Raw genomic sequence first — 21966 nt, 5'->3', positions numbered from 1 at the left:
CAACCACAGTGAAAACTAATGCAAAATACTTATTCAGCTCATCTGCCATTTCCTTGTCCCCATTACTACCTCTCCAGCATCATTTTCCAGCAGTGCAATGTCTACTCTCACCTCTTGTTCACTTTAGATACCTGAAGAAACTTATTAATATTATTGGCTAGCTTACCTTCATATTCTATTTGTTCCTTCTATATGCCTTTTTAGATGCCTTTTGTTGGTTTTTAAAAAGCTTCCCAGTCCTCTAACTTCCCACTAATTTTTGCTTCTCTTTTGCTTTTATGCTGGACTTGACTTCTTGTCAGACATGGATGTGTCATCTTGCATTTAAAATACTTCTAACTGTTTGGGATGTATCTATCCTGTGCCTTCTGAATTGCTCCGAGAAACTCCAGCCATTACTGCTCTGCTATCACCTCTGTTAGTGTTACCTTCCAAACTATTTTAGGCCAGCTCCTCTCTCATGCCTCTGTAATTACTTTTACTCTTTTATAATACTGATATATCTAACTTTAACCTCTTCTTCTCAACTGCAAGGTGAATTCTATCATATTCTGATCAATCCCTTAAGTGTTCCTGTATCTGAAGCTCTCTAATCAATCTGATCCATTGCACAATACACAATCCAGAATAGCTGATCAGCCATGAGCTATTCTAAAAAGCCAGCACGTAGGCATTCTACAAAGTTCATGGTACATTTATTATCAAAGTATGTATGCAGTATACACCCCTGAAATTCGTCTTCTCCACAGCAAGTCACAAAGCACTGAAACCCTCTTGGGATCCAGCACAAACTTGTTTTTTAAACATAGCAGAATAAGGACTGCTTATAAGATGGGTGCTTTGCATTAATAGATAAGCAAACAATAAATGGCGGGCTGATTTTTGTAGGATTCTATATAACATTAGTTAAAACACAACCTAATCATAACATACATTTTTGGTTACATTACATGAAGAATGAACACGGGTAGAAATTTTGTTTGATAAAGATTTGTCATAAAGTTTTGTTGTGAGAAAGTATTTATTTAGATCACATTACTTCCATTGGAACACAGGAAATGGAAAGAGAAAATTACTTGGATTGTATGCCTAAAGAGCCATTAAATACAGAATAATCACTAGTCCTAACTCTCCATTATGTCTTCCAATCCCTCAAACCACTTGGTAAAAGTCTTACAGCTCTTTAATATACAAGTAATCTCACGTCATGAATTGAGGCAGTGGAAGGCAATGGAAATCAATGTTGGTTTTGTTACCCATGGCTTTAAAAGTATTGAATCACAAGTCTCTGAAGAGAGGCTTAAACGATGTATGCCCTTTTAAACACTATCTGGACTATTCACTAGCCTCGTCTTCAGTCTGCTTTTGGCCCATCGTATTTATTTCTTCCCATAGTGACTCAAACCAAGCCGGTACCTCCCGTCCAGTCCTTCCCACTTACATCCATATTACTTTCGGGCACCTGCCTTGATTATTTGAACTATTACTACAATTTATTGATTCTGCTCTAGGCACGGTATAGGAAATAAAACATGAGAAAAAAACTTCTGGGAATACAAAATGAAGGCAAGAGGAAAGTTATATATAATTTGCAGATGATGCCATCGGAAAACAGGAACAACATCCAATGAAAAACATACCAAGCCATGGATTAATGGCTATCACAGAATCCACAATTCTCTGCGCGTAGCAACCGCTCATATTGATTCTCCTGGCGGAAAGTGCGCATGCTTCCCGGGGTCGCGGTGCATTCTGGAAGCGCCTTGGGCCGGTCTTTTGTTGTGAGTCGGACTCAGTGGTAACAGGAGAAGAAACTAGGAATTGGTGGGTAGGATGGGAGAGGTGCTGCAGCGTAGATTGAATGATACCGGGGAACTCATGGACAGTCCGCCTGCCCCTGCCGCCCTGTTTAAAGACGTGAAGTCGCGCGCTCGACATTGCTAAGAGCCACAGCCGCTCCGCTTTGTTTTTTTGTAGTCACAGTGCGCATGCTCCACGTAGGGGGGCGGGGACTTTGGCGGCAAGCTGTTCTGCGCCTGCGCGTTTCCATCTTTTACCTCTGGTACCCGGTGTTGGGTTGGGCGTCACCTGGGTGGTTCTTTGTGTTAATGTTCAATGAATAGTAGCAAGGATCGGCTCTTTGATCCGTTTGCTAATGAATTACAGCTGATCTTTTAGCTTACTAACTATGAAGTACAGGATTCGATAGATAATAAAAAAAACATTTACTGTACCAGTAAAAACCAGAATGCACAGATTTGAAGCGAGACGTAAGCAGTTTAGAGGGAATCTAAGGAATACTTTTTGAACCTAAAGGGTAGCTGGAAATCTGCAAAGTACTGCCTGAGAAGATGGTGAAGGCAGGTATTACCAGCATCTGGCAACCACTGTAATTACTGAGGCAAGGTAGGCTACAGAACACGCAGAACAGCTCATTTCTGTGCTGTGCGGCTGTGTGATATCATATGTGATTATCATTTACTGACTCTGGTACTGCTTAGAAACTAAATTTTCATTTTGTGCTTTTTATCTTTTCTAATGTTTTGCACTTTCCCCCCTCAATTTCAGTGCTATCCACCAGACCCTCTAGAAAATGAGTTTAAACCTTCTCCCACAGCACCAGCAAACTTTCCTGTAAGAACCTTGACCCGCAACTCTATGAACTGCAGCCCTTCCAGCATCTACATACTTCATCCATCTTATTTCCCTCCCTCCACCTCCTCTTCACCCAGACATTTACCTACACCAGCCTCTTTTCCTGTACCAGTTAAAATTTCCAAATTTGAGTTTCTGATTCTTAATCTCTTTTCCAACACCTTAAAATTTGCTTGCAGCATTCCACATCATTGACCACAGAATGTTCAAAATAGTACAAAGTGTTATCTATTATCAAAGTATGTGAGTGACACTGTAGATTGAGATTCAATTGAGTTGAGATTGGTTTTGAGATTCATTTTCTTGCAGGCATTCACAGTAGAACAGAGAAATACAATAGAATCAATAAAAAAAATACACAAACAAAGACTGACGAACAGCAACGTGCAAATAAATAAATAAAGCTGAGAACATGAATTAATGAGTCCTTGAAAGTGAGTCAATAAATTGTGGGATCCATTCAAAATTGAGGTGAGTGAAGTTGTCCACACTGGTTCAGGGGCCTGATGATTGAAGGGTAATAACTGTTCCTGAACCTGGTGGTGTAGGGCATAAGGTGCCTGCTTCCCAATGGTGCATGGCCTGGATCGTAGGGTTCTTGATAATGAGTGATGTTTTATTGTAGCAGTGTTCCTTGCAGATCTGCCCAGTGGTAGATTTACCTGTGATGGACTGGGGTGTATTCACCGCATTTTGTCAGCTTTTCCCATTCACGTGCATTGGTGTTTTGATACCAGGCCGTGATGCAGCTAGTCAAGTTTGGCTCAGCGGTCACTCTATTAGGTACCTCCTCTTCCTAATAAAGTGGCCACTGAGTGTATATTGCTGGTCTTCCACTGCTGTAGCACGTTAATTTCAAGGTTCAATGTGTCGTGCGTTCAGAAACGCTCTTTTGCGCACTACTGTTGTAACACGTGCATATTTGAGTTACTGTCACTTTCCTGTCAGCTTGAACCAGTTTAGCCATTCTCTTCGGACCTCTCTCATTAACGAGGCTCCCCCGCCTCCCCCCAGAGAACTGCTGCTCACTGGATGTTTTTTTTGTTTTTCACACCATTCTCTCAAAAGAGTCTATTGTCTGTGAAAATCCCGGGAAGTCAGCAGTGTGTGAGATACTCAAACCACCCTGTTGAGCAGCAACAATCATTCCACAGTCAAAGTCACTGAGCTCACATTTCTTCCCCGTTCTGCTGTTTAATCTAAACAACAACTAATCCTCTTGCCCATGCCTGAATTAAGTTGCTGCTACGTGATTTGCTGATCAGATATTTGCATGAGCTGGTGTACAGGCGTACTTAGTAAAGTGGCCACTGAATTCACTTTCCACTGTGCATCTAGAAATATGTCAAAGTTTTAGATGACTTTCTGAATCTACGCAAACCTCTAAGGTAGTAGAGGTGTTGCCGTGCCTCCTTAGTGATGGCACTTACTGGCTGGTCCCAGAACATACCCTCTGATAGGATAACGCTAAGAAATTTAAAGTTACCGACCTCCACTTCGATCACCTGATGAGGACCGCTTTATGGACCTTACGTTTCCTCCTCCTGCGGTCAATAATCAGCTCTTTACTGACTTTGAGTGAGAGGCTGTTTTTGTTGTACCATCCAGCCAGGTTTTCAGTCTCCCTCTGATTCATCACCACATCTGATGTGGCTAACAACAGTAGTGTTATTAGCAAACTTAAATGTGGCGTTGGAGCTGTACTTAACCACACATTATAAATTGAGTAGAACAGAGAGCTAAGCACACGCCCTTGTGATGCAGGTTAATCAGGAAGCAATGCCTCATCTTGGAATCAGTTCTGCAACCACAGGAATACCTGTCTTTCCCCCTCCCCCCATGTTTAGAAGCTTCTCTAATCATTGCTCTACTGACCGTTCTCCTTCCTCCCATTACAGCTCAGCCACGCATGGCGCTATACACTTGACTGGTTGTATTTCATTAAGGAAAAACTCTCACCGCTGCAGCTTGGAATTGAATACAGTAAAGCACTTTGAGTAACGGAAAATCAAAGAAAGAGGCAGAAACAGATGCAACAAGTGTCAAAAAGGTGGAGGTAAGAGAGGAAGGGGTGTTGATTTCTTGGCTAATGAGAAGATTATGGTAATACATAGGGAGGATATTCCTGGGGGATCATTCAGTGAGACTCTGTGGGTGGAAATAAGAAATAAGAAGAGGGTGATCATTTTGGTGGACTGTACTATAGCATCCTCCCCCAACAGTTAGAGGAATTAGAGGAGTAAATATAGAGGAGATTGTGGATAGCTGGGAGAAAAGTAGGGTTGTACTAGTAGGAGATTTTAACAACTCTTAATATTGACTACAACTGCCATAGTGTTAAGGCCATGGATGGGGAAGAATTTATTAAATGTGTCTTAGAAATCTTTGATATAGAAAAAGTTATGAATGGTCCGCAAGTTAATGTTCTTGAATAGGACAAGGTAAATTTTGAAGTCAATATATAGGATTCACAAAAAGATGTCTGTTGTATAAGGTCATCTGATTTCAGCCATATATTAAAGTCATTTTCCACCTTTTGACATCCTTCTCACAGTTAGACAACCAGAGCTGTGCACAATATTTCAAGCATGTCAAACCAACATCTTGTGTTGTTAGAACATGACATCCCAATTCTTCTTCTCAGTGCTCTTGCTGATGAAGCCATGCATGCCAAACGCTTTCTCACCACTCGCCTACCTGTGTCACAAATTTCAGAGAACCCTTAGACCTTATTGTTGTACTGCACTCTCCATGGCAATGTAATTTACTGTGTAAGAGCTGCCCTGATTAAATTTGTCAAAGTGCTCCAATTCATACTTGTTGGACTTTCCCAGTTGATCCAAAGCCTGCTGTGATCATGGATTACCTTCATCAATGTCCACTACACCACCAATTTTTGTGTCATCTGCAGAAGTACCAACCATGCAACTTTGGCCTCATCCAAATACAGTTTGTAGTTAATGAAAACAACAAGCAATAGTTGACCAGTCACCCATTCTTGCAGTGCACCACATGGACTTCATTAGATTCTGTATGATAGGCTGTTCTGGAAGGTTAGATCACATGACATACAAGTGAACAGGACGACAGAATTGGCTGGATGTCCAGAAACAGAGGATGGTGGTGGAAGAATATTTCTCAAACTGGGGCTCTGTTGCACACTAGTGTGTATCGATACTGGGCCTGTTGCTATTTAGACCATAAGACATAGGAGTAGAACTAGGCTACTCACCCCATCGAGTGCTCTACCATTCGATCATAGCTGATCTGTTATCCTTCTTAACCCTAATCTGCCTTCTCCATGTAATCTTTGGTGCCCGCAGTAATCAAGAAACCTTTCAACGTTTCCTTTAAATATACCCAATGACTTGGCCTCCATAGCCATCTGTAGCAATGAATTCTACATTCACCACCCTTTGGCTAAAGAAATTTTTCTATTTTAAAGGGATGTCCTTGAATCCTGAGACTGTACCAAGTAGTCCAAAGTCCTCCCTCTATTGGGAACATTCTCTCCATGTCCACGGTATCTAGGCTTTGCAATATTCGATAGGGTTTAATGAGATTACCCCCTCATTCTTCTAAACTCCAGTGAGTACAAGCCCAGAGCTTAAGTACAGGCGTAACTTATCTCCTTCATTCCTGGGATCATTCTCATGAAGCTCCTTTAGTCTCTTTCCGATGACAGCACATCCTTTCCAGTTCATGTTCAAGTTTACTGTCATTCAGCCTTATAAATGTTTACTGCTAAATAATACAACATTGCTTCAAACCAACATTCACAACACAGTATATGTATAACACACACAACATATAAAGTAATTCTTAGATAAGGGGCCCAAAACTACTCACAATACTCCAAGTGCAGCCTGTCCAATGCCTTGCAAAGCTTCATCATTACATTCTTGTCATTACATTAATGGTTTGGATAAGAGTATAAGAACAGTAATTGGTAAAATTTGCAAATGACAGTGAAGGTGAAGGGTAGTATCAATGACTGCAGCAGGATCCTTATGGCTGGGTGGGTGGGCTGAGGAATGGCAAATGGAATTTACTTCTGATAGTGAGGTGTTATGTTTTAGAAGGACAAATCGAATTAGATTTAACAATGAATGAAAGTGCTCTGGGTACTGTTGTAGCACAGTAGAAACTTGAAATACAGGTGCTTTGCTCCCTTAAAGCAGAGTCACAGGTAGATGGGAGAGTAAAGAAAATTTTTGACGTTCTGGCCTTAATCAGCGCACTGGGAAAAACAAAGATGGGAGGTTATTTTGCCATTGTACAAGATTTTCGTGATGTCACACTTGGACTATCATGGGCAGTTTTGGTCACCCTGTTAAAAGGAAGCGCATTCCGGGCATCCATGACTCTCTGAGTAAGAAAGTTACTCCTTACATCCAATTTGAACCCAACCCCTCTCACCTTCAATGCGTGCCCTCTGGTATTAGACATTTCAACCCTGTGAAACAGATAACCTATGTACACTCTTATCTATGCCTCTCATAATCTTGTAAACGTCTGTCAGATCTCCCCTCAACCTCCGACACTTCAGAGAAAACAACCCAAGTTTATCCAGTCTCTTATGATAGCACATGGCTTTAAAACAGGCAGCATCATGGTAAACCATTACTGCACCTCTCCAAAGCCTCAACATCCTTCCTATAGTAGTGACCAGAACTGTATGCAATACTGCAGAGTTTTATAAAGTTGCAACATAACCTCCTGACTTTTGAACTCAATGCTTCAACTAATAAAAGCAAGCATTCTATAAAACAGGAACATCTGCAGATGCTGAAAATCCAAGCCACACACTAAATGCTGGAGAAACTTAGCAGGCCAGGCAACATTTATGGAAGAGTAAGCAGTTGATGGTTTGGGCCAAGGCCCTTCATCAGGACTGGAAAAAAAGATTAGAAGTTAGAGCAAGAAGGTAGGGAAGAGGAGGAAAAAGTGCAAGGTGGTAGGTGATAGGTAAATCCGGGAGAGGGGAGGGGTGAAGTAAAGAGCTGGGAAGCTGATAGGTGAGAGAGATAAAGGGCTGGAGAAAGGGACATCTGATAGGAGAGGGTTGAAGACCATGGAAGAAAGGGAAGGGGCAGGAGCACCTGAGGTAGGTGATGGGCAGGTAAGGAGATGAGGTGAGAGGGGAATGGGAATGATGAGGGGAGGGGCAGTTACTAAAAACTGGAGAATTCGGTGTTCATGCCATCAGGTTGGAGGATACCCAGACAAAAAATATAAGGTGTTGCTCTTCCAGCCTGGACGCAGCCTCACCGCAGCAGTGGAGGAAGCCACGGACTGACACGTCAGACTGGGAATGGGAAATAGAAAATTGAAATGAGTGACCACTGGGAGATCCTGCTTTTTCTGGCGGACGGAGCATATGTGCTTGGCGAGGCAGTTTCCCAATCTACATTGGGTCTCACCAATATACAGGAGGCCACACCAGGAGCACTGTACACGGTAGATGACCCCAACAGACTCTCTGGTGAAGTGTCGCCTCACCTGAAAGGACTATTTGGGCCCTGAATGATAGTAACGGAGGAGGTGTACGGGCATCAATGAGGAGGGATGAATGGACAAGGGGTTGCGTATGGAGCGATCCCTATGGAAAGTGGAAAGTGGGAAGGAAAGATGTGCTTGGTGGTGGAATCCCATTGGAGATGGCAGAAATTATGGAGAATTACATGCAGAACGGGGAGGCTACTGGGGTATTAAGTGAGGACAAGAGGAACCCTATCCCTTGTGGCGTGGTGGGAGGATGGGATGAGGGCAGTGTTGATGGTGGAGGAAGGAAAGGCCCTTTCTTTGCAGAAGGAGGACATTTCCTTTGTTCTAGAATGAAAAGCTTCCTGAGAGCAGATGCAGCGGAGACGGAAGAACAGAGAAGGGGATGGCATTTTTACAAGTGATAGGGTGGGAGGAGTTATTGTCCAGGTAGCAGTGAGAATCGATGGGGTTATTGGATATCAGTAGATATGCTGTCTCCAGAGATAAAGACAGAGAGATCGAGAAAGGGGAGGACCAGGTAAATTTGAGGGCAGGGTGGAATTTGGAGGCATGGTTGATGAAGTCGATAAGCTCAGCATGGGTGCAGGAAGCAGCCCCAATGCAGTCGTCGATGTAGAGTAGGAAAAGTTGGAGAGTAATATGGTGTATGTTTGGAACATAGACTGTTTCATGCACCCAACAAAAAATCAGGCATAGCTGGGACACATGAGTGTGCATGGCTACACCTTTGGTTTGGAGAAAGTGGGAGGAGCTGAAAGAGAAATTGCTGAGGGTGAGGACCAATTCAGCCAGATGGAGGAGAGCGGTGGTGGAGGGGAACAGGTTGGGACTGTGTTATCTGGAAAGAAGCAGAGAGCTTTAAGGCCCTCCTGATGGGGGATGGAGGTGTATTGAGATTGGACATCCATGGTACAAATGAGATGATTGGGGCCAGGGAACTTGAAGGCATTGAAAAGGTCCAGAGCATGTGAAGTGTCATGGTAAAAGGTAGGAAGGGACTGAACCAGAGAACAAGGGGGAATAAAACAGTTGATAAATAAAACTGGTCAAGGTCTAGGCTGGAGTCAGAGTTGGAGGTTGTGCAATAGGCACTTTGAAAATGTCTGGGGTCATTAGAACCTGCATCGATGGTGGTGGAGTTTGGGTTCTGAATCTGCTCAGGATTGTTAGAACTGTTGAGGTCGGCAGCAGGGATCATGGTCTAAGGACATCTATGCCTGCCAGTGTTGGAGATGGTAGGTCCTGTAGTCTGTAGATGGGGGATCTGACGATCCTTGCTGGACATGTGAAAGGCTAAGAACCGGCAATTGAAAGCATGGATCTGATGGAGGGTAAAGTATCGGACAGGCGGCAGGAAGAGAACCCCGGTTGTGGAATCGACTTGGATAGGGTCCCCAGGTACCTCCTCATGACAGAAAGTATGATGTGTAGAACATGGCGGGAGAAGCAGTCTATTGCATGCAAGTACCTGTGGTCCTCAGAGGGTCCAAACTGAGAAGCTGCAAAACTGGTCTGGAAGCCATGTGATACAAGATGGTGGCAAAGACATGTACCCAGGAAGGATACGTGGCTGTGATAGCAGATGTGGTTGAGCACATTGTCTAAGAGTTGGAGGGCAGCAGGGATACCTACAAGCCTTCTTAACCACCTTATCGATCTGTGTAGCCACTTTCAAGGAGCTACGAACTTGGATTCCGAGATCTCTTTGCTCAGCAACACTGTTGTTAAGGCTTGTACTTATTGTACTTAGCAGTGTACTGTCTCCTTGTATTTGCCCTACTGAGGTGCAATACGTCACATTCATCTGGGTTAAACTCCACCTGCCACTTCTCAGCCCATATACGTAACTGATCTATATTGTGCTGTATTCTTTGCCAGTCTTATATACTATCCACAATCTTGGCATTATCAGCAAATTTACTAACCACACATACACATTTTCATTCAGGTCATTTATATAAATCACAAAACAGCAGAAGCCCCAGCACAGTCCCTGCAGAACTCCACTAATTACAAACCTACAGCTTGAATAAGTCCCTTCAACCACTACCCTCTGCCTTTTATGCGCAAGCCAATTCTGAATCCAAACAGCCAATTTGCCAAGGATCCCATACATCTAAATCTTCTGGATTAGCCTCCCATGAGGGTCTTTGTCAAACACCTTACTCATACTTTGTCAAAAAACTCAAGATTAAGTCAGTAAGGCCTGACCTGCCTCGCACAAGCCCACGCTGGCTCTCTCTGGTTAGGCTGTGGGTTTCCAAATGCCTGTATATCCTATCCCCATGAATTTTCTTCAGCAATTTTCCTACACTGACGTGAGACTCACCAGTCTATAGTATTCAGGATTTTCCCTTGTTCCCTTCTCAAGTCGAGGTACAGCATTAGCCACTCGCCTGTTCTCCGGGACCTAGCCTCTGGCTAGAGAGGACAAAAGATACTATTCAAGGGCCCAGCAATCGCGTCTCTTGCCTCATTCAATAACCTGTGGTAAATCCCATCAGGTCCTGGGGCCTTATCCACTTCAATACTCATTAGGAGGCCTGACACTACCTCCATCTTGACCTGTAAATGCCCTAACGTATTTATGCACTCAGCATTGATCTCCTGGTCCTCCATATCCTTTTCCTTGATAAATGCTGAAACAAAGTACTCATTAAGTATGTCACCTACATTCTCTGAATCCAAGCAACTGTCTCCCCCCTTTATCCTTGAGTTGATCCAGTCTCTCCCTAGTTATCCTTTTACTCTTGATGTATCCTCACAGGGGGATCAGAAGTGGAAAGTGTGAGCAATTTCAAGTTCCTGGGTGTCAGTACTTCTGAGGACCTAACCTGAGGTGGACCCAACGTATCGATGCAGTTATAAAGAAAACGGAGCAGCATTAGGAGCTTGAGGAGATTTGCTATGCCACCAAAGGCACTCACAGTTGTCCCACAGTGAGCATTCTAACTGGCTGCCTGACAGTTTGGTATGGGAGGGTCATCTGCACAGGTTCAAAAGAAGCTACAGAAAGTCGTGAACTCAGTCCACTCCATCATGGGCACTAGCCTCCGTAATATCCCGGCGATGCCTCAAAAAGACGGCATTCATCATTAAAGATCCCCATCACCCAAGACATGCTCTCTTCTCATTGCTATTATCAGGAAAGAAGTGCAAGAGCCTGAAAGGTTCTTCCCCTCTGCCATCATGTTCCTGAGTGGACATTGAACCCATGAATGCTACCTCAGTACTTTTTTTGCACTATTTATTTAACTTTTATATATACTTACTATAGTTCATGGTTTTTATTATATCGCATTGTACTGCTGCTGCAAAAACAACAAATTTCATGACATATGCTGATGATATTAAACCTGATTCTGATTAATAGAGAGAGGCTGTTTATAGGTAAACCAACAGCTGATGTTGTGGCTTTTAAAAATCAGATACATTCTTCAGGAAGAGTTCAAGTTAAAGTTTACTCTTGGCTTGGGCTCAGAGTGTAAATGCCATGGAATTTGCTTTTTGCAGCAGGAGGACAGTATTTTACAAAGCTGACAAATGTGAGTTAACTTACACTTGGAGCAGCTAGCTTAAATTAGACATAACATACAAGTGTGCAAAAAAAACCAAAATTCACATCACAACACTAGCGTAAAACAGTATGTTCCTGTTGGAGTGAAAGGCCAGATTGGCAGGATTAGGGAACCTGGGTTGATGAAGGATTACAAGTTTATCGTCAGAAAAACAGAGGACTTTGATATGCTTTGGCATCTGGGAGCAAGCAAATTCCTTGAGTTACTATAAGGGAAATGGTGAAAGTGCGATATGAGCTGCAAGCAGAAATTGTGGATGCAAGCTTGATTGCAAAATTTAAGATAAGTTTGGATAAGTGTTTTGAGATATTGAGTGCTATGGTCCAGGTGCAAGTTGATGGTACTGGGTAAAATAACAGTTTGGCTCTAAGGATAGAAACATAGAAAACCTGCAGCGCAATACAGGCCCTTCGGCCCACAAAGCTGTGCTGAACATATCCCGCCCTTAGAACTACCTAGGCTTTACCCATAACCCTCTATTTTTCTAAGCTCCATGTAACCATCCAGGAGTCTCTTAAAAGACCCTGTCGTTTCTGCTTCCACCGCCGCCGCCAGCAGCCCATTCCACGCACTCACCACTCTCTGAGTAAAAAACTTACCCCCGACATCTCCTCTGTACCTACTTCCAAGCACCTTAAAACTATGCCCTATCATGCTAGCCATTTCAGCCCTGGGGAAAAGCCTCTGACTATCAACATGATCAATGACTCTCATTATCTTGTACACCTCTATCAGGTCACCTCTCATCCTCCATCACCCCAAGGAGAAAAGGCCGAGTTCACTCAACCTATTCTCATAAGGAATGCTCCCCAATCCAGGCAACATCCTTGTAAATCTCCTCTGCACCCTTTCTATGGTTTCTACGTCCTCCCTGTAGTGAGGCGACCAGAATTGAGTACAGTACTCTAAGTGGGGTCTGATCAGGGTCTTATATAGCTGCAACATTACCTCTCAGCTCTTAAACTCAGTCCCACGATTGATGAAGGCCAATGCACCGTATGCCTCCTTAACCACAGAGTCAACCTGCGTAGCAGCTTTGAGTGTCCTATGGACTCGGACCCCAAGATCCTTCTGATCCTCCACACTGCCAAGATATTAATACTATACTCTGCCATCACATTTGACCTACCAAAATGAACCACCTCACATTTATCTAGGTTGAACTCCATCTGCCACTTCTCAGCCCAGTTTTGCATCCTTGCAATGTCCCGTTGTAACCTCTGACAGCCCTCCACACTATCCACAACACCCCCAACCTTGTGTCATCAGCAAATTTACTAACCCATCCCTCCACTTCCTCATCCAGGTCATTTATAAAAATCACAAAGAGTAGGGGTCCCAGGACAGATCCCTGAGGCACACCACTGGTCACTAGCCTCCATGCAGAATATGGTACCGTCTACAACCACTCTGCCTTCTGTGGGCAAGCCAGTTCTGGATCCACAAAGCAATGTCACCTTGGATCCCATGCCTCCTTACTTTCTCAATAAGCCTTGCATGGGGTACCCTATCAAATGCCTTGCTAAAATCCATGTGTACTACATCTACGGCTCTACCTTTATCAATGTGTTTAGTCAGATCCTCAAAAAATTCAATCAGGCTTGTAAGGCATGACCTGCCTTTGACAGAGCCATGCTGACTATTCCTAATCATATTATGCTTCTCCAAATGTTCATAAATCCTGCCTCTCAGGATCTTCTCCATCAACTTACCAACCACTGAAGTAAGACTCACTGGCCTATGATTTCCTGGACTATCCCTACTTCCTTTCTTGAATAAGAGGACAACATTCGCAATCCTCCAACCCTCTGGAACCTCTCCTGCCCTCATTGATGATGCAAGGATCACTGCCAGAGTCTCAACAATCTGCTCCCTCGCTTCTCACAGTAACCTGGGGTACATCCTGTCCAGTTCCGGTGACTTATCCAACTTGATGCTTTCCATCAGAAGGGAGGAAGGCAGAAGAATGGAAATTAGAGGCCAGTTAGCCTGACTTCAGTGGTTGGGAAGGTGTTGGACTCTGTTATTAAGGATTATGTTTCGGGGAACTTGGAGGTATATGACAAAATAGGCCAAAGTCAGCATCATTTCCTTAAAGGAGAAATCTTGCCCGACAAATCTGTTGCAATTCTTTGGGGGAAGTAACAGGCAAGATTGACAGTCAGGATATTATTTACATGGATTTTCAGATGGGTACACATGAGGTTACTTAAGAAGAGTGGGAATAAAGGGAGCCTTTTCTGGTTGGCTGCTGGCTATGAGTGGTGTTCCTTGGGACAGCACTCTTAGGACAGCTTCTTTTCAAGTTATAGGTGAATGATTTTGTAAATGGAACTGATGTCTTTGTGGACAAGTTTGCAGCTGATCCCAAGAAAGGTGGAGAGGCAAGTAGTGTTGAGGAAGCAGCAACTCTTCAGAAGGGCATATATAGATTGGGCAAAGAAGTGGTAGATTGAATACAATGGCATGCAAAAGTTTGGGCACCCCTGGTCAAAATTTCTGCTACTGTGAATAGCTAAGCGAGTAAAAGATGACCTGATTTCCAAAAGGCATAAAGTTAAAGATGACACATTTCTTCAATATTTTAAGCAAGATTACTTTTTTATTTCTATCTTTTAAAGTTTCAAAATAACAAAAAAGGAAAAGGGCTTGAAGCCAAAGTTTGGGCACCCTGCATGGTCAGTACTTAGTAACACCCCCTTTGGCAAGTATCACAGCTTGTAAACGCTTTCTGTAGCCAGCTAAGAATCTTTCAATTGTTTGGGGATTTTCGCCCATTCTTCCTTGCAAAAGGCTTCTAGTTCTGTGAGATTTTTGGGCCGTCTTGCATGCACTGCTCTTTTGAGGTCTATCCACAGATTTTCAATGATGTTTAGGTTGGGGGACGTGAGGGCCATGGCAAAACCTTCATCTTGCTCCTCTTGAGGTAGTCCATTGTAGATTTTGAGGTGTGTTTAGGATCATTATCCTGTTGTAGCAGCCATTCTCTTTTCATCTTTAGCTTTTTTTTTTCACAGACAGTGTGATGTTTGCTTCCAGAATTTGCTGGTATAAAATTGAGTTCATTCTTCCCTCTACCAGTGAAATGTTCCCAGAGCCACTGGCTGCAACACAGGCCCAAAGCATGATCGATCGACCCCCATGCTTAACAGTTGGAGAGGTGTTCTTTTCATGAAATTCTGCACCCTTTTTTCTCCAAACATACCTTTGCTCATTGTGGCCTAAAAGTTCTATTTTAACTTCATCATTTCACAGGACTTGTTTCCAAAATGCATCAGGCTTGTTTAGATGTTCCTTTGCAAACTTATGTCGCTGAATTTTGTGGTGAGGACGCAGGAAAGGTTTTCTTCTAATGCCTCTTCCATGAAGGTCATATTTATGCAGGTGTTGCTGCACAGTAGAACAGTGCACCACCACTCCAGAGTCTGCTAAATCTTCCTGAAGGTCTTTTGCAGTCAAACAAGGGTTTTGATTTGCCTTTCTAGCAATCCTACGAGCAGTTCTCTCAGAAAGTTTTCTTGGTCTTCCAGACCTCAACTTCAGCTCCACCGTTCCTGTTAACTGCCATTTCTTAACTACATTACGGACTGAGGAAACGGCTACCTGAAAACTCTTTGCTATCTTCTTATAGCCTTCTCCTGCTTTGTGGGCATCATTTATTTTAATTTTCAGTGCTATACAGCTGCTTAGAGGAGCCCATGGCTGCTGATTGTTGGGACAAGGTTTGAGGAGTCAGGGTATTTATGAAGCTTTGAAATTTGCATCACCTGGCCTTTCCTAACGATGTCTGTGAACAAGCCATAGCCCTAACAAGCTAATTAAGGTCTGAGATCTTGGTAAAAGTGATCTGAGAGCTCAAATCTCTTGGTGTGCCCAAACTTTTGCATGGTGCTCCTTTCCTTGTTTTCACTCTATAATTGTACAAAACAAAAACAATACACTAATCTTGCTTGAAATGTTGAAAAGGATGTTTCATCTTTAACTTTATGATTTTTGGAGATCAGTTCATTTTCTACTCACTTAACTATTCACAGCAACAGAAATTTTGACCAGGGGTGCCCAAACTTTTGGATGCCACTGTATAGTGTAGGCAGAAATGGCTGGCTACATCAGAAAAATAGGTATGTTCAATTGGACAACAGATAGCTGGATGATGCATACACTGAACGAATTGAACGGTATTTTGAAGCAAATGAAATCGCCAATGAAAAGTGAGTGCCAGTGTTACTGAGTGCAATAGTGGAAAAGCATTCAACTTGCTTAGAGGTTTAACTGCTCCAAACAAACCATCCGTAATGATCTTTGCTGATATCGTGACCATATTCAGGAATATGTAGAACCGAAACCATTATTGATTGGAGAATGCTTTAAGTTTCATAAGCGGAATCAAAATGAAGGGAGGTCTGTTTCAGCTTACGTGGCTCAATTGTAGAAATTGTCTGAGCATTATCTGTTCTGTGATGGACTTAATGATGCACTGAAAAATCATTTAGTTTGTGGAATCTGGCTAGGAAGTATTGAAAAACTGCTCCTAATTGAAGCAGAACCCACATTTAAAGAAACAGTTGAAATTGCTGTACAAATGGAAACAGCAGCCAGAGACACAGTTGAGTTGCAGTCAGGAATGAAATTGAGTTTAAACAAAATTGCGCCCTCTAAGCAGAACTGAACAAATTGTTTTATTGTTGGGTCAGGGGCAAAATCAGACTAAAAAGTGAAACTTACAGAAGATGCAACAAAGTAGGATACATGCAAAGAGCATGTCAGGCAGACAAAAATAAATGAACGACACAGGGAAGAGAACAAAAAATAAAAATAGTCAAAGCAGATTCAAAAAGAACTGATTGAAAAATCTATTAATAATGAGGGTGAATTATGAGGATTGGGTAGCCTTGACATTTGTACAATGTAAAAACTGACAAAAGACAAGTAATATGATTTGCACCAGAAGTGGATGTCAAATTAATTAAAATTGAATTGGACATTGGTTCAGCTGTTTCAGTTGTTCCACAAAATTAGTTTGAACAGCATTTCGAAGACATTGAACTGAAGCCTGCAGTTATCCAACTAAGAACTTATACTGGAGAAAAGATAACTCCTGTGGGAATAACATTAATAACAGTAAAATACGACAACCAACAAACCACATTGGGCTTGCATGTGGTAAAAATAGAAGGGCTAGATAACTATACAGGTTTCCCCCGTCATCCGAAGGCAGAGTGTTCATATGAAACGGTTCGTAAGCCAAAATATTATAAAGCGAAGAAGCAATTACCATTTATTTATATGAGAAAATTTTGTGAGCGTTCGCAGACCCAAAAATAACCTACCAAATCATGCCAAATAACACATAAAACCTAAAATAACAGTAACATATAGTAAAAGCAGGAATGATATGATAAATACACAACCTATATAAAGTAGAAATACTTTTCCACAATCATTACTGAACTGTTCTCCGTAGCGAAAATCTCACGCAAGCGCTGTTGGTAAAAACACTCTCTCCAGTAACTTTTAAGCGATGAAACTGCCAAATTATACCAAATAGCACGTAAAAATACACAGCCGATATAAAGTAGAAATAATGTATGTACAGTGTAGTACCACTTACCGGAACCGGGAAGACAGCGCCGAGCACACGGATGATGGTCTGTTAGACTGAGTTGTCGCAGGTTGGGGTGGTGCAGTGGCCCCCACCCTCCAGGCCGCTGACCCATACATTGCTGTGAAGCACGCAGGAGTCCAGTGGTAGCCGGGAGGCACACAGCACATCTTTAAGAAAAAAGCCAAAATAAACATGCTAATTAATTAGGTGCCGCCGACACATAATTGTCGGCCTAGATCAGAGGCGACACAATGGGCAATCGGCACTGATCTGGGCCGACAATTACGTGTCGGTGGCACCTAATTAATTAGCATGTTTATTTCGGCTTTTTTCTTAAAGATGTGCAGTGTGCCTCCTGGCTACCTTTGCATTCTCCGTGAATTGGTATCTGTCCGTGGCCTGAGGGTTGGGGTGGTGGGACACTGGGCTGTCGGGGTGGTGGGACACTGGGGTGTCATCTCGTCGTCTGTTTCCATTAGAGCAGGCAGCTCATCTTTGCCTATGACTGCTCGCCCCGATGTCGAAGGTCGAGGTTCGTCGTCTGCTGTGGCTGATGTGGAAGGCTTGCTTGACTGCTGATCCTCGCGCATTTTTCTATCATACAGTTCTTTGTAAACACTCAAACCATCCTGCAAATATCCCCTAAACCTACGTACCCTTTCAAAATTAAAGTCGTACTATATCATTACTCATTCGGTTTTGATTGTTATCCTTTCCTCTTCCAATTGCATCAGCTCTTCATCTATCAGTTCTTGGTCATGAGATGCTGACACCTCTTCAACATCATGTTCGTCAGCTTCCACAAGCCAAACTCACTTAGTCCTTACTTCGTTCACCACGATCGAAACGCTTAATTATGTCTAGTTTTACGCTAAGTGTAACACCCTTACGAGCTCTCTTAGGCTTTTCCGACACCATAGAACTCATCTTGCAAACGGCTGCTCACAGGCATGTGTTAAAGCAACGCCGTTCCGAATCCGGGGAGAGCGGCTGCTTGAAGCGCGTGTTGCCTTTTATTGCGCGCTGATTTTTTTTCCTAACAGTGAAAACACCTTCTGAAAGTGAAAACAGGGTACTAATGTAGGTCTTTCATAACAGTGAGGTTTCATAAAGCGAACATTTGAAAAGCGGGGGACACCTGTAACCAGATAGGAGATACATAAATTATTTACATGCCATATCTCCTGCAATAGAGTCAACTGAAAGTGAATTAAACAAGGTACTGGGTGTTACCACATCAGCTGAAAGGATTACTTTGTAAAACACAAACATATGAAGGGTAAAGTAGTATTAAATGAAAATGCCACACCCAAGTTTTACAAAGCCTGTCTGGTTCCTTATTCTATCTGTGATAAAGTAGTCAGTGAACTAGATCACACAGAAGGTGAAGGAATTCTTTTCAAGGTTGAACGGAGCTCATGGGCAATGCCATTGGTCCCAGTAGCCAAGAAGAATAAGTCCGTCAGGATCTGTGGCGATTGTAAGATCATCATCAACCCAGTACTGAAAGTAGATTACCTATCCTTTGCACAGAGTGGAGGATATCTTTGCAAACGTTTCTAGAAGGAAACATTTCAGCAAAGTGGACTTGGCTAAGGACTACCTCATAATTGAGGTGGAAGAATAGTTTAAACTGTTTCTCCTCATAAACACTCACAAGGGAGCTTTATCACTAAAATAGGCTTATTTTTGGAGTAGCATCTGCACCTGCAGTCTGGCAGAAACCTATGGACCAGGTGTGCAAGGCTGCCCAGGCACTCTGTGTACCTGGATGACATTGTTTTTATTTGTGAGAATGACCAGGAGTATCTCAGAAATTTCAAGGCAGTGTTTTAAAAAAAAACAAGATTATGGGTTCAGAACGTGGTGCAACCAGTGTAAATTCTTTAAACCAAGCATCACTTACTGTGGTCATACCATTGACACACAAGAATTGCACAAGTGTGCTGAGAAATTTCAAGCAGTAGTAAGATGCCCCAATGCCAAAGGACACATCACAGTTCTGGTCCTTTTAAGGATATGTCAATTATTATGACAGGTTCCTGCCAAACATGGCTACTATGCTGCAATCCTTGAACTAATTTCTACAAGCTGGGAAGAAAGGACAAAAAAGCAAAGTGTGGTGGCTTTCCAAAAGGTGAAGGAAATGGTGACATTAGAGGGTGAACTGGCATATTATGATCCACGTCATCCAGTGAAGCTTGCCTGTGACACCTCGCCTTGTGTGCAGGTGCAGGCATGTCACAAGTTATGAGTGATTGAAGTGAATACCCCGTAGCCTTTGCATCACATTCCCTTACCGCTAGTTATAGAGATTGATAGAGTCTGGTTTGACGTGTAAAACATTTGAACCGGTACTTGTATGGGAGAGAGTTTACCCGCATTACTGAACATCAACCACTAGTGTCTATTTTCAATCCACAGAAGAGTATTCCATTACCAGCAGCAGCATGAATACAGAGATGGGCTCTGTTTCTTGGAGGACACAATTACAAGATTGAATTCAAGAAGGCAACTAGTCATGGAAATGCTGATCGATTGTCCAGTTACCCTTGAAAAAGGAAATACCTGAAAAACTTACAAAAGAGGACATTCTTCTGCATGTGTTTTCCGTAATGTAAATTGAAAGTTTCCTTTTTGCGGCACAAATGATCCAAAGGGAAACCAGAAAAGACCCCTCACTGAGCCAGGTCTACATAGCTGCCCAAAATGCCTGGAATGTGGAGCAGAGGTTCCGACTCCCCCATTTTTACCAGGATGAACTTGCCCTTGACGGAGGTTGCCTAATGTGGGGATTCAGATTTGTTGTACCATTTAAGCTGAGTGCTAAAGTGATGGAGGAGTTACATGTCGGTCATCTCAGCATGGTCAAAATGAAACCATTAGCCTGAAGTTCTGTCTAGTGGGCTGGAGTAGATCAGTAGATAGAGCAGCTTGCCATGCACCGTTCTGGATGCCAGTACTTCCCGAAGATGCCAAGAGCACCACCTTTCCATCTCTGGGAATGGCATGGATTGCCCTGGCAGAGGAGTTAAGGAGATTTTGCCAGACCATTCATGGGCACAAATTTCTTGGATGCAGCTACAAAGTGGCCAGAAATGTTCCCAATAGCCTCCATTACAGCCTCACAACTTGTTGATGTGGTGAGAAACCTTTCCTCAAGGATTGGTGTTCCAGAATACATAGTCAGTGACAATGGACCATAGTTTGTTGCGGAACATGTTTGGAATGAGAGATATTACATCTATACTGTACCATCCAGCTACAAAAGACTTGGTGGAAAGGTCAAAGAAACACACTGTGAGCAATGTCAGCAGAACACTACACTGAATCAGAAGCTCGCACATTTCCTCTTTATGTATTGCTATGCAATACACTCCACAACCAACAACTCACACACTCTGCTATTTCTGGATTGCTCAAGCTTGGACCTTCTCAAACCCTGTCTCAGAAGGAGTATGCAAGACAAGCAGCTGAGACAATTTGAGGGCTCCTCAAACAAGGAGGTTTGATTTTTCACTCTTGGACAAGCGGTCCTGGTGAAGTACTACAGAGGTGTTCAAAAGTGGGTACTTGGAAACATTAAGGACAGACTGGACCACTCTCCTACACGGTGGAGATTGCTTCTGAAGTCATCTGGAGATGACATGTTAATCAGTTGAGGAGAGCAAAGAGAAAAAAGGTGTCCAGAGCTGTCAGAACCTCTTCCTGCAGTCTCAGTGTCAACTCCTACAGCCACCAGAGAGAAAGCCCCAGAGCCTGAAATGGGTTCACAGCCACAAGTCTTACCCGCCAAGCAGAGTGACCCCCGTCTCGAAAGGTATCCCACAAGAGTAAGAAATCCTGTACAGTGTTTAAATCTTTAGGCCTGATTGGGACAGTTTAAAATTTACTATGCTGCTGATGTCTATATTGTAGTTATATAGTATACTATATAAGTGTTTGTAGTTGAGATGCATCTTATTTTGAGTTGATAGCTAAACAAGGGGGAGTGTAGTGTATATAACATTTGAGTAATAAATGATTAATATTGTAAATATGTTGTTTGAGCATTCTTTGTTTTCATAATTTATTGTGGATTTTATGTAAAAGTACTTGAATGGCATACATCATTACGCCATCAGGTCATATGTGAGTGCCTCACTAAAAGAGAAATTAAGTACACACATCCCCAGGATCCTGTGTTTTTCTATTTATTAGTTTCTGAAGTTACATTACAGAGCAGAAGGCAAATGCAAAGCCAACAATCCTTCCGCGAGAGCTAGAATATAAGAGAAAGGATGTAATTCTGAGGCTTTATAAGGCATTGATCAAGCTGTAGTTGGAGTATTGTGAGAAGTTTTAGGCCCTTTATCTAAGAAACAATGTGCTGGCATTGGAGAGGGTCCAGAGAAGATTCACGAGAGTTATTCTGGGAATGAAAGCGTTAATGTGTGAGTAGTGTATGATGGCTCTGGGCCTGTACTCACTGGAATTTAGAAGAATGAGGGGGTACTTCATTGAAACCTATTGAATATTGAATGCTCTGGATACAGTGCATGTGGTGAGGATTTTTCCTGTAGTAGGTGAATCTATGACCAGAGGGCACAGCCTCAGACTAGAGGGATGTCCAGAGATGAG

The 21966-nt window shown here is 42.8% G+C and overlaps 1 long non-coding RNA gene across 2 annotated transcripts in view; it reads left to right on the top strand.

Moving 5' to 3' along the window:
• Nucleotides 1-1526: 1526 nt before the first annotated feature.
• Nucleotides 1527-21966, top strand: part of LOC134352840 (uncharacterized) — a 43604-nt gene continuing 23164 nt past the window's right edge. Inside the window, exons 1-3 of one of the 2 annotated variants that reach the window (XR_010019481.1) lie at nucleotides 1527-2406; nucleotides 4554-4711; nucleotides 19771-21328. This is a non-coding gene — a long non-coding RNA (uncharacterized LOC134352840). Of the gene's footprint in view, nucleotides 2407-4553; nucleotides 4712-19770; nucleotides 21329-21966 lie in introns of those variants that run through there. The other variant, XR_010019482.1, reaches the window with a different exon arrangement.

Source organism: Mobula hypostoma, chromosome 10 (genome assembly GCF_963921235.1).
Source record: "Mobula hypostoma chromosome 10, sMobHyp1.1, whole genome shotgun sequence".
Lineage (NCBI taxonomy): Eukaryota > Metazoa > Chordata > Chondrichthyes > Myliobatiformes > Myliobatidae > Mobula > Mobula hypostoma.
The sequence above is the reverse complement of the archived record's forward strand: the minus strand, read 5'-3'. Positions and strand labels throughout refer to the sequence as shown.